Below are 10,520 nucleotides of genomic sequence, written 5' to 3'. Positions count from 1 at the left end.
GAGAATAGTGTGTGTACACCCAAAAAGTAAAAAATAAAAAACAAAATACTACTACATGAAGTTATTCAAAATCCCTTGTATAAGAGTACTTGGTACAGAAACTATAAAAACTTTCTTTTTCTACAATTTCACTTTTTTTTTTATTGTCTCATGTTACTATTGGTCTTTAAAAGCCAGAGCTCAGCCCAACTAAAAATAAAAATTATGTTTTCAAAGAGATAACATTTTCTTTTGCATTTTGTTTTGTTTTGTTTTGTTTTTTATTTTATTTTATTTTTATAGATGATAATCAATCACATATTCACATAACATTGGTTTTGGCTGATGAATTTCAATTTCAATTCCATGAAAATACAACCTCTAAAAAGTTTAAATTACAAAAAAAATCCATGATTAATGCTTTGTGGTTCCCCACATACATATAACATGAAACCAATCACAATGCATATAAAAGGCCAGACGACTTGTCGTTGGATGGCGGCAGTGCTGTAGTGACAATAAAGTTTGTGAATGCTTTATTGGATAGTGAATTCAGAATACTGCCTAAAACAACATCAGAAAGTCCCTCTTCCACAAACAACATAATGTATCTAAGAACGGACTCCAAAGATCAAAATGATGCCACTTCCGTCCCAAAAAAGAAGAGGCGAGAAGGACCATCGTTTGGCAGCAAGGCTAACATCACAGGACTCGCGGCGCCTTCTTCTATTGGCAAGATTCCGGCATTGAAGTTTTTGTCGGTTTTAACATAGCCAAGGCAGACACAGTTGACTTGGAAGGTGGGATATTTCTTTGCCAAAATCCTTGGATATGCATTCATGGCTGCTTTTGAAAGTCTATAGGCAGACATAATAGTTGGCCATTTTTTGCCTTCTAGATAACCCTTCTTAAAATCTTTTAGAAACTCTGCCAAAAGTTCATCTAATCTCTCCTTTGTTACTAAAGGTCTGGGACAACTTAGATACTTTATGGAATATCCCTAAACTCCATTAAAGTATAAGTCAATAAAGAATCCCAAAACTTCCCTGAAAGTATATGAAAAGATAAGTTTTAAGAATTATTATTATTATCATTATTATTATTATTATTACTATTTTGGAAAAAAAGTTCTAAAGTTGCAACAGTTCAGATGAAATGATATTATAAGATAACCCATAGTTTTTCATAGTTCCACTAGTGAAACATTGTTGAATTTAATTTATTTTCTTTATTGCATTATTTTGCTCTTGAGACTTATCAGTACTTTGTAAACAGCTCCAAATGCAACTTCACCAAGCTTATTTTGCATCAGAAAAATCATCCGTTGCTGCTTTTATAATGCCAAAGTGGAATTGCAAACATTCCAACCCATCAATGTCCTTGGAAGTTTTAAATTAAGTGAAAAAAAAGAAGAAGTAAAATTAACAGAAAAGACGATACAGGAAAGGTTTTTTGGTTTTTCCTTAAATAGATTAAAAGGAAAAGAGAAAAAAAAAATAAAGGAAAAATAAAGGAAATTAGCACCAGTTTATCATAGTGGTTCTAAACAGGAGGATGGAAATTTAAGGATATAATTAACTTTTAAATTTTACTATTTATTTTATTAATAATGATCTAAATTTGTTTGACAAATATTATTTTGCACATTTAACTTTTTTTATTTTTTAAATTAAAATCTTAATTTGTGAAAGTTAACTCAAATGCTAGTTTATTGAATTAACATGTTCACCCTCAAGGTACGATCCATCCCGAAAATGACAAATACTACTTTTCTAAACTTCTAGGATGTGTTTAGTACGCAAGACAGGTTCGGATCAGATAAGATCGAACAAAACATGTCCGAATTAGACAGGATAGAATAGTGCAGTTCTATATTTGGTATAGTTCCGGATTAAATGGTGGACTAAATGTTCCATGTTTGGTGTAGGATTGGACTGGATTGAACTATTTTATAATTTTTTCTATTTTTAAGTGAAAAATTATAAAATTCGATTTATAATTACAATAAAAAATAATATATTAATTCAATTTAATATAATTACAATAAAATTCTATTTAATATTGTAAATTGATATATTTGTATTTACATATAAAATTTAAATTTGTATTACATCCACAAACTATATTAATTTATAATTTTAAAAATAAATAAAAATTAAATTATAACATAATATTTTATAAATGATAATTAATGAAAAATAAAGATAATTAATGAAATTTTGTAATTGTAATTTTTTCTTTACACTGTAATTTTTTTTACACCCACAAATTACATTAATATATGACTTTCAAAACCAATTAAAATGATATTATAATATGTTAAATCATATGTACAAATAAATAAAGTTATCATATTTAATTAAGAACTTGTTGATAACTACGATTTCATATACTTGTCTGCATACAAATGTATATATTTGATTTTATAGCGATAATCTACTTATATGCCAAATAAATAAATACATCCATTGATAGTAATCCAAACAAACAGCTGATTATAAAATCATTATGCCACTCATTGTTCAAGTTGGCACGTGTATGTACGGTGATATGTTGTATTGGATTTGCCTCATTTAGATTCCTCATCATTTGTTCTACATACTCAGCATAATCTACTTCAGCTTCTTTAGTTGTATTATAGGCTTGATATAATTTATCCTTAAATCCTTGCATTTGTTGATGACATTCAGGCCAAGAATTATATATCCCTGGTTGTTTATCTTTAAACACAACATAAACTCTTCTCATTGCCGTTCAATGTTCCTGAATATTATAACAAATTATAACATAATATAATAATATAATAATATAATTAAACAAAATAACAATTAACTAAATCAATCAAGTGTATATTAATACACTAAAACATAACACATGCTTCATAAAAGTGTCTTTACATGCATAATTAGATACCAACATCCATTACCATACCACATATGTCCATAAACAACCATACAACATATGTCCATAAAGTTCAAATCCAAGTATTCATAATTATCATCCCCTCATACAGAGTCTTAAATATATGATCCACTACGATACTTAGTAATTTAAAAATTTTCTAGCAAATTCAATCTTGCCCATATCCGTTCTAATAATCTTAAAAACCTCAACGTTCGATGAATCCAATCTCATTGTCAAAAATTTCAAGATTGTCATCAACAGATATGCCTAACCTATCAAGCTCCATAGCTAAGTATTGTGGATAATTGGCTACAGATTTATCTAACTTTGCAGCCAATTTATCAAACAATTTCTCTGTTACATTACTAAACTCGCTCACAATGTCATCATCCTTCAACCCAGATTTTCTCTTAGCTCTTGATTTGGGTCGGGTGGACCGTTCACTATGTATTTTATTCACAGAAATTGGAGAACACGCATCATTAAATTGTTCATTTCCACTCTCCAAATTCAAATCATTAACCATATCAATTGAAGTTTGTGCTCCATGTCCTGTTGCTGGATCCTTTCCAAAAATATTAGCAAGCCTCTCATATATTAGAAATGGTTTACCTCTCCATTCCTTTGCACTTGGATTACTCGAAAATAAAAACACAAACTTTTAATTGTAAACAATAGAAAAACATAACTTCATGTATCAAGTTAAAAAATTCAATGAAAGAAGATGTCCAAAGTTTCAAAACCTGCACATATGCTTTCCAAACTTCGTTGCTATCAACTTCCACACATTTAAAAGAGTCATTCCATCCGAAGCCACTTTTGTTTAGCAAATCGTATATTATACCATATTGTTTCTTCCACTTTTTTAGCTTTGACTCAATGTGTGGATTTGCTTGCAACCCCGAATTAGGACATATCTCAGCCAATCGCCTCTCAATCATAGTAATTGTGTCAGGCTTGAATGATCGTGTGTCCAACCACTGCCCACTAGCTACAACCTCATCTAAAATAAGCAGCAAAGCATCTTCCTCCCCTTTACTCCATGTATGTTTAGATTTAACCCCCCGGATATCATGACTGCTACCTCCAACTTCCATTTCTATTGAAATACAAATTTTTATGATTTCAACAATACAATAACAACAAGCAAATAGGAAAAAATAATTCCCGAATGACAACAATGGCACATAATATAAATTGGTTTTCATACAAATGATCCAAGATGTTTAACAAATAGTATATTATAAAACAATTACAGCAGTATTAAGGACAACAATCGACCACTAATGTCCACAACGACATCTCCACTCATCAAACGTTTGCTTAGCTAAATCATCTCTCCAGTTAATCCATTGGTTCGAGGAAGAAATCAATCCTATAATGTCATCCTCGATACGAACGTCAACATCTTCACTCCTATCAAACTCAACTTTTCCAGGATCAATTATCATTTCTCTTATAATAAGACTATGTACAAGGTACCATGTGGTAATGATCTTAATTTATATTGCAATAGGATAGAAAGATGAACTTTTTAAAATTGTCTACCGCTTTTTAAGAACCCCAAAATATCTTTCTATGACATTCCTAGCAGATGCATGCTTCATGTTGAAATACTCTTCGTGATTTATGGATGCACAACCATCTCTTCACTCAGAAAGGTGATATCTTGTTCCTTTATATGGTGCAAGAAATCCTTCACCATTAGTGTAACCAGCATCCACTAAGTAATAACAACCTAAAAAAGCAAAAACGTATCTCATATTAGTGTATGCAATGTTGACTAATACAATATAAATTTTGAGAATTAGTCTTACCGGTTGGTACTCTTAACCCAGTTGGCCTACTTAATGCATCTCGGAGTACTCTTGAACCCGAAGTGGAACCTTTCCAACCAGATAATACAAATATAAATTCCATACTCAGATTACATACACCTAAAACATTTGTACCTATCCCAACATTTCTTGTTCGATATCTTAGCTTATCGATTTTTGGTACATTCACCTTAATATAAGTTTCTTCTAAAGTTCCCAAACAATTCTACGTTATTAACAAAGTTACTAACATCAGATAATGTTCCAAATAATTGAACTATAATATTAATAACCAAGCTATTCCACAAACGTACCTTAAATATCTTCCATCTATCATCCAAACAATTATTTGATACAGGTTCTGGATGGCTCAACAAAATTTTATGTAAGTGCAGTACTTCATGCAACACAGAATTGAAATATCGACTCATAGTCTCTCCTAATCTAAAAAATCTAGTGATAATTGTACGGTTCTTTGTATGGTGAGCAATTATGTGCAGAAATATACACACTTGCTCTTACAATGTAACAATGCCATCACTTTTAACATATCCATCCTCGTCTAATAACTGACACAAAGTATCAAATGTTCTCTTATCCATCCTAAGCTGACTAATACAATTAACATCATTGTCTAACAGACTATTTAGAAAAGATATACGCAATCCTGCATTCCTAGGTAATTGATTCCGATAACCTCTAAGATTTTGCCTTATATATGCCCAGTACATATACATAAGCAAAAGCAACATAAAATCCGTACAAAAAGACTCTAATTGTGAATCATTTGGAAACAAAAAGAATGTAGCGACTTTTCTTCGATCCATATGTATTACAAAAAAAACCAAAAAAATAAAATAATAAATAAATAGAAAGCATATTAAATTTGAGATACATAAATTACTTTGGACGAAATAGAAAAAATCATCTCCGGGAATAAAAGATAAAGAAGCATTATTAAAATACTTTTTTGTTTAATTGATTATGGTAGTGAGTTAGAATTAAAGATTAACAATTTAAAATTTCTTGTTTAATATTTATTTATATTTATGTGCTTAAAATCCAAGAACAAAAATGCATGAATATCAATTCCACTTGTCATATATCAACTATGAAGCAAACCAGGATTTTCATTTACCATTTTTCAAGTATGAGCAAGCATATTCTTGATAACATGTGTCATTTAAACGAACAACGAATTATCTATTTTTTATTTAGTTTAAAGGCCATATAAATTTAGTTGATTAGGCAGGTTGCAATAATTGGTAATGACATTTACAAATAATCCTTATAAATTAAATCTTTTAATTTTCAATCTTAAGTAAAAAATTATATTCAATAATGTAATTTAAAAGCCTTTATTGTTAAAAAAACAAAATTAGCTAAATAAATCTCAAAATAAAGTTTCAAAGCTTGTTCACGTTTTTAGTGTGTACTTAATATAAAGTTGATTTTCTTTTTGGTTTTGGAACGGATATTTATTGGCATGCCAATGGAAAACACCAAATGAGCAAACATGAGAGATTTTCGAAACATCATTCCCAAACTTAAATTGTTGCCAAACATCATCAATAAGAAGCTTCAAGATGGATTTTAAGAACACGAGAATAGATTTTCTTCAAGGAAATACAAAGAAAAAAGACTTAGCAGTAAAACCAACAAAGAAAATCTAAAACATTTTATCAACACCAATATTAAGAAGCACTGTTCATCTAACCAAGCTTTTTTGGCTATCAGGGACTGAAGTTTCTCAATCACAAATTGCACTGCCACTTTGTCTGACCGATCCAAATCACAAGATAATCTCTGAACTACACAAAAAGAAATGCATTATGCATAAAAGATAAGCTCTAAACTACACAAAAAGAAAGGTATTATGCATAAAAGATAAGCATATGTAGAACAACTAGATTATAATTATCTTTTCCTTCCATCTTACTTTCCACCCGTCTTATCTAACCAATCATCCGTTTAATATTTTCTTCCTAAATATGTAGGTCTTAACTAAAAATCACGGCATCTAACTTAAAGCTCCACATGCAGAACAACTGCATGGGGATAAACAAAAAAATCAAATGCCAAACTAATAGCATTCATAGCTAGAGTTTTGCACAATGCAATGGAAACATAATAATATAGTCATAAACTAGTTAGCACCCACAATTTAGTTCACCAACTCAATATTTTGAAACCAAGTCCTAACTTCAATAAATAGTACCATTCATAGCTGGTACATTTTTAAAAACATCATATTTCAAGCATAAGAATTGTATTGAAAATTCCGATTAAATCTATGAAAAATTTATATTTAGTTATTGGCATTTTTTTTAAAAGTTTATTCTTCTATTATTAAATTATATTAATATCTTAACTAATAAAGTAAATTTTACATTTACATTTGGAATATCAAATGTAGAGATTGAAAATAAAATACAACGTAACCAAGACAAAATCAAACTTACATAGCTATTGACCCTATTTTCAACAGAATCCAATAAAACCTTTCTGATGCAAGTAGATAAAAATAACTGAGGTTAACAAGTATATCTAGCCAAACAACCATAATCAACAGCTAGAGAGTTGATACCAAAACCAATCCCAACTCTTATACTTTCATAACAGATCCTAAAACAATAGTAAACAATCCAATGCTCTGTTTTTGAAATAATTTAGAAATTACAAGACAATACAAAATATGCCACAAAAACACAGCAAAATCATAACAATGCAATAATATTGATATCCATGCATAATAACCACAAAGTCCATAGAAAAAATCCGCATCCCTATTCACATATCTGAAACTCTTACTTTGCCACTTGTATGTTTCCTTTGTCAAGCACGTCCATACATCAAATCATGAGAAGAACAGTACATGAACGTTCAGGATACAAGTTACAATTAAAAATCTTCAAGAAGACATTTCTAAAGTTAAACAGCATGCATCCACTTCTTGATAAATACATCACAATTTGCCGAAGCAGAGTAGAGAAAAGGTTTATACATACAACTTATCAGCTGATTAGCATTTCAGATAGCAAAATTAATAATTTTCAAGTCATCAGAGCGAAAAGCAATCTGGACAAAATTAGTGCAATAGAAAACCAATTGATTATGAAACCAAAAAAACAACCATTTATACCATCAAAGATAAAGATTCTTACCTACCAGTTCTACACAGTATACCTAGCTTTTTCTCCTTACTTTCCTACCTAAAGATAAGCAAGCCAATAAAAAGGAGAGCAAACTATATGGCAAAACTACATAAGCAATCACAAATCAATCAAACTCACATAAATATTCTTCCAATATTCAATAGAATCTAATAAAGCCTTCACAGTTGATGTTCAGAACAATTACAAAGTGTGCATCGAAGAAAATTCCAGCAAAGCATAAGCATACATAATTAAAAGCCAGCAAATGGATACTAAAAAGCAAGTGGATAGTAAAAAGCCAATCTAACTCATATTTTCATATTTGGTTCTCAAAAAATAGTGTGCATTCTAATACGTGCATACTAAGGTTATAACAATTGATTATTAGAGAAAAAAATTCTGCAATACCAAAATATTGAGAGGTGCATTCAAGGATATTGATTTCATGTAAAACAACCACAAATCTTATTATAACCATTGTATTCACAAATATTTTACCATGACAGGGAGCAACCAAGAACAAAAGGTCAAATGCAAAAGCAAGCAACACCAACCGCAGATTCTATATCATACCCACATTACAATTCACCAAATCTAGGCAATTTGTCACTCTTTTTATGCTAAAAAGAGTGACAATGTAAAAAATATATTTAGAGATATTGTAAAGGAAATAGAAATTTAAGTTTAAACTATGTCATTGAGTTACAGTAGAAGGATTTCACATACGTGTCCTGTCATCCTTTCAAGCCCCACCAACTATACTAAATATTTGAAAAAAATTGCATAAATCACTATAAAAGAACGAAATAATGAAACCAACAGCTAACTTAAAAGCCAAAACCATCTTCAAACTAGAAAACAAAGCCAGCATATCATAAGAACAAACTAATGAAAATAACAACTATAAAACTCAAAACCATCTTCACACTATAAAACAAAGCCCGCGTGTCATAATAACATGAAAGCAGCATCTAACTTGGAATCCTCATCAGCAGTAACATACCACCTGTGCAAGCCACACCACACATCAAGATGACAACAATAACTGAATTGTCTTTAGATGCTGAAGTTAATCATGTTTGCACTTCTTTTGTCACATGCAACAAACAGAGTAATATTTGCTATACTATCACTGAACAAAGCTTTCAAAAGACTAAACAGCATGCAATTTTGCCAAAAATGAAATTCAACAGACTAAACAGCACACATGTACCCAAAAATGAAAGTAATGAGGTTAGGCAAAAATCTTTCCTCTTCTCTAGTTTACTTACAGTGCTAACGCAATTCACCCAAAAAGAAGTGCAATGAAATTCCAATATCTAAACACAGAACCAACATCGAACACTCCAAATTCAAATCAATCCCGAGATACCACGCTAAGCACAGGTGAAATCAACACCAAATGAGAATAATCAATCAAACCGACCCAAATCAAGATAGCATAAAGAATACCACAACTAAGTTAGAACCATTTCACATACTTCAGACACACAAGACCAAATAAAAAAATATATATATGCAATCCATTAAGCTAAAACCTATTACTCTAACAAGAAAATTGGGTTTCAACTCTGGGATTTACTTCCTAGTTTTCATTGCCTAATTCCAGGTTGAGTAAGATCGACACATGAAGAAAAATCACGAAATAGAAGGAAGAAGAAGAAAACATTATATAGAGCTGCAGAGATGGAGGGTAAGAACCATACTCACCGACCGTGCTTCTTTGTCCGAGTGATGCAGGTGTTCGGCGAGCTCCTTCTATCTTCTGCAATGAAAAGCCTTATTTTCAATGAAATAAAAAGAAGAAGAACAATGCCCAAGCCAAACGAATATAAACCCATCCCGAAAGAAACCACAATTTGCAAAACAAAAAATTTCCTAAACGCAGAGAAAAAAAAAAAGAAGAATTTTGGTAAAAATTCTAAGGATTTTTTTTTCTTTTTAGATATGTTGGCAATAGATGAAAAGTGGGGTTCAAATCCACACCCACGATGACATACAGAGAGGAAGACAATTGACTTGCAAATGGAAGCCCTTTCCCAACCCGAAAGAAAATAGAAATTGAGAAAAAAAAATTTCCTAAATGCAGAGAAAAAAATAACAAATTTAGGTACAAATTCTAAGGATTTTTTTTTCTTTTTAGATATGTCGGTGAGAGATGAAAAGTGGGTTTCAAATCCACACCCACGACAACATAAACCAGAAAGGAAGATGGAAGCCCTTTCCCAACCCGAAAGAAAACACAAATTGAAAAAAAAAAAAAAATTCCCAAACGCAAAGAAAAAAATAAGAATTTTGTGTAAAAATTTTAAGTATATATATATTTTTTGTTTAAGATATGTCGGCAAGATATGATATTGGGTTTCAAATCCACACCCACGACAACATAACACAAAGAGAAAGATGACACTTTCCTGGGTCCTTGCAAATTTGGGGTTTGCTTGCAAATCAAAGCCCTTTCCAAATCAAGTAAGATGGCCTTTCATTTCAAAGGATAAGAAGAAAGGTCACAACACAGGAAGAAGAAAACAGATACAAACATGCAAAGCAGAAAACATACTCACCGACCGTGTTTCTTTCTCTAAGAGTTGTAGATGTGATTTTCCTTCAATTTTCCAAGCGAGGCAACAATACGCTTCGGCAAGAGAACAGACTAAGGCTTCCT

The 10,520-nt window shown here is 30.9% G+C and overlaps 1 long non-coding RNA gene across 1 annotated transcript; it reads right to left on the bottom strand.

Moving 5' to 3' along the window:
- Positions 1-3,678: 3,678 nt before the first annotated feature.
- Positions 3,679-10,264, bottom strand: LOC125423493 (uncharacterized). The gene is made up of 3 exons (XR_007242171.2): positions 9,566-10,264; positions 4,701-8,861; positions 3,679-4,621 (listed from the first exon to the last, which is right to left on the bottom strand). It is a non-coding gene; the product is annotated as an uncharacterized LOC125423493 (long non-coding RNA).
- Positions 10,265-10,520: the final 256 nt, after the last annotated feature.

Source organism: Ziziphus jujuba, chromosome 3 (genome assembly GCF_031755915.1).
Source record: "Ziziphus jujuba cultivar Dongzao chromosome 3, ASM3175591v1".
Classification (NCBI taxonomy): Eukaryota; Viridiplantae; Streptophyta; class Magnoliopsida; order Rosales; family Rhamnaceae; genus Ziziphus; species Ziziphus jujuba.
Note: the sequence above shows the minus strand (reverse complement) of the source record. Positions and strands in the feature narration are given on the sequence as shown.